The following is a 3594-nucleotide window of genomic DNA, read 5'->3' as shown; positions in this document are numbered from 1 at the left end:
AGATATCTTACCTTGTGTCTCAAGAAGTCTCTAATTTTTCACGTTCACTTAAAGCTTTGGAGATCCACTATAAGGAGGTTTACTACAATAAGGATCATGAGCTAAGTGTTGTTCGATCTACACTCGAATCACGCTTTAAAAGTATGACTTTGAAACTCTTGTATGCTCTCTTTAATATAGTGATCATGTTAGATTTAATTAGGATGGTCCTGGTATGGATTTCATGCTCTCTACATGCTTAGTATTCTTGTACGTAAAGTCTCTCGTTGCGTATTTTGCATGTATTTAGCAGGGTTTTCCTTCACGTCTGACAAGATGAGTCTTGCTGTATGGCGAGCCTCATCCTTGAATGAATTTCATCTTCTGAAGGAGCTTCATCTCCTAAAGGAGCTTCGCCTTTAATGACGAGCTTTGTTTTCTGAAGGAACTTCGTCTTTAATGACGAGCCTCGTTTCTGAAGGAGCTTCGTCTTCAATGACGAGCTTCGTTTCTGGGCGAACTTCGTCTTAAATGACGAAGTTAAACTTCTAAGGGGTGAGGCGCTGCTTGGTGATGTTCGTCTGTGGATGAACTTCGCCTCCTGAATGGGCTTCATTACCTAGAGGAGTTTCGTCTCCAATGACAAGCTTCGTCACTCTTTTGTTTCGTGGTATTTTTTAGTGCCTACAAGACCCCCTTCAACGTTTTCAAACCTAAATTGGGTTGTATGGGGTCTGAAATACTTTGAACTTTCTTGTCTATGACGAGCTTGGTTTGCATGACGAGCTTGGCCTCTTGGCGAGCTTTGATGCTTCGGGGTGAACTTCATGGTTCCAGGAGAAGTTTGTCATTTCTAAGCGAGCCTCGACACTTCGAGACGAAGTTCGGCTACTTGTTGAGTCTCGTCGTTCTGTACGAGCTTCATCAGACCCACGTAATACTAACAATCAGGTTCTATCAGTATTAAATGTTGTACGCATTCATCATTGCGCTTTCTCAGACCAGATGAACGGTCACCAGCTGGAGCCTCGAGATCTGCAGAACGGATCTTGGCCGCTGATTCAGTTTTCCCGCCTATAAATAAGTGACCACCTTTTGAGAAGATGGATCATCCTCTTCTTCAAGCTCTAGGTCGAAACAACTCTGCCAAATCTTCGTCTTCAAGCTTTTACTGTCTCTTCTCCTCTTATTCGTTGAGATCAATAGCCCCAAAAACTACCGCCGGCAAGGGCAAGGGTAAAATACAGCGAGTTCTTCGGGCGACGCCACCCCTTTACCTATCATCTCAGGTAGTGTAATCGATAACAAAATTTGCGTAAGAACAGTTGAATTTTGCCCACTTCGGCTTGATTTTTCTAAGGAGACGAACAATTTACTCTTTTGAGACGAAGTTCGTCTGATGGATGAGGTTTGTCTGTTGGTCGAGGTTAGTTGATTTGACGAGGCTCATCTTCTCTGACAAGGTTCGTCTGTTTGACGAAGTTCGTCTAATAGACAAAGCTCGTACCATAGACAAAGTACGTCTTCCGCGGGCGAGGAATATCTTTCAGTCAAGGCCTACCCAGATCAGATAATTTGGACTAACTTCATTATCTTGCCTCATGTAGTTTTGCATTCATCTGCTCTGATTTCTTCATATGGTGACATCGGATTAGATACCACCCAGATCAGAACGGACCAACCTTGCTACCATGTGCTTGAGAATCTCCCCATCTTTTAGAACCAAAATCGAGAGGTGTTCCGCCAACTTGCTGAGCCCTCGAGTGTTACTCTGAGGTGTTTGGTCATAGACGCATCCTTGGAGACAGCTGACCGAAACAGGATTTCAAAGCCTATCGTCATGTTCGACAATTCCACGCCCACCCCCGATATGCTGGACCTTGGGACATATCAGTGACTTAGGACAGTGAGTGAGAGACGCTTCTTCACACCTCCTATGCATCGTGACTACTCCCTCACCTTCCTCAAAGCGACTTCAATCTCCCGAAAGATGGACTGGGAGTCCCCGATACAGGATGGGGTCACCTGTGGCTATTTCTTTAAGGGCGATGCCAGAGTGGATAGTGGCGGCCATCATGTTACCAGTCTATATCCCGGGTTGTTTCAACATGAACTACCCGCGGGTGAGATGGCTACGGAAGCAAACACTTTCTGCAGCTCTTTTTTCAAGGCTGAGGGGCAATTTCAGCCAAAAACTTCAGAACTCCCGGCTGGTCACGTTGGAGTGCTGAACGGTGGTAGCCCCGGATGACTGAATTCATCTTGCAGAAGAACTATGACGACCTACAAGAGTATGATCTTCTCGCGCTTATGAAGTCCACTTAGTTTGGGTAGAAGAACAATGCCTAACAGTTCTTCAGCGTGTTGGAGTTGTACAACCCCGACACGCGTATATTTTTCACCTACGACGAGGAACTGGGAATAACACTCCATGAAATGGTGGAAGTTTCAGGGTTGCCACTAGGAGGATACCCATATAAAGAATACATCTCAAGCTTGCCACTGGGATAATTTTGAAGCATTAATTTATAAAATATATAACATATGTTAATTGTATTATAATATATAATAAATCTTAATTATATTATATTATAAAATTCTAGTATAACGTAAAATAATAAAATATTATATAATATTATCAAATATAACATTATTAACATTACTTTATATTATTTAATATATATTTATTAGTTAGAATAAAAATATTATTGTAGTATTTTATTATGTAAATATTATAATTTAGTGTTTATATATTTAATATAATAATATATTAATTATATTAAAATATAATTTAACATGATAACATATTCTATTATATAAAATATTTTAATTTATATAATATTTTACTATTAAAATTTATTGTCAATGTTGTGGTAGTTATAATATTAAATAATACTTTATTGCTACAATAAAAATAGTAATAATCTACCATATATTAAAGTATTTATAAATCCTCGTAATTTTGAAAATATTATGGTAAATAATATTAAATAAGTTTTATTATGGTTGATATTATTTTGGGATGAATGGACATGATTGTAATCGATTTGAGATCAATTAAGTTATGAAAACTGTCGGCTGAAATCACCTCTGGTGGTCGGTCGACTGATTCTTGGCACCGGTCGACCGATGGGTGCACAGATATGGGTTTCAGGTCGGTTGGCCTTGTTTGATCACATATATATGATTATATACCCGAATTTCTCTCTTTTCTTCCATCTTTCACATTCTGAATAGCAGCCACCTCTTCTCAAGACCCTAGAGATCCCTCTTTTGAGTTTGGTGAAGCTTTAAGAAGCAAAAAGACCAAGAGGAGGGCGAAATCTACGGCTTCGATGAGGGAGGATCGAGTTCCTTGTGTGTGTGGGAGTTCAACACGAATCTTTGAGGCGAGTTTCATCTCCTCCAATCCCATCCCCGTTTTCTTGGTTTTTATTAGATTTTTAAAACCTATTTTATGAGTAAAGATCATCTCTTTAATCTGTATGACTTAAAGATTTAATCTTTCTTATTTAAAAAGTTATGAATCAGATTTCTTAATTTCGGTTTAAGTTTTGAAGTACAAATAACATGAGATTTTTGCTGATTTGATTTGCTTTCATGTTGATTTTACAT

Source organism: Asparagus officinalis, chromosome 5, assembly GCF_001876935.1.
Source record: "Asparagus officinalis chromosome 5, Aspof.V1, whole genome shotgun sequence".
Taxonomy (NCBI): Eukaryota; Viridiplantae; Streptophyta; class Magnoliopsida; order Asparagales; family Asparagaceae; genus Asparagus; species Asparagus officinalis.
The sequence above is the reverse complement of the archived record's forward strand: the minus strand, read 5'-3'. Positions refer to the sequence as shown.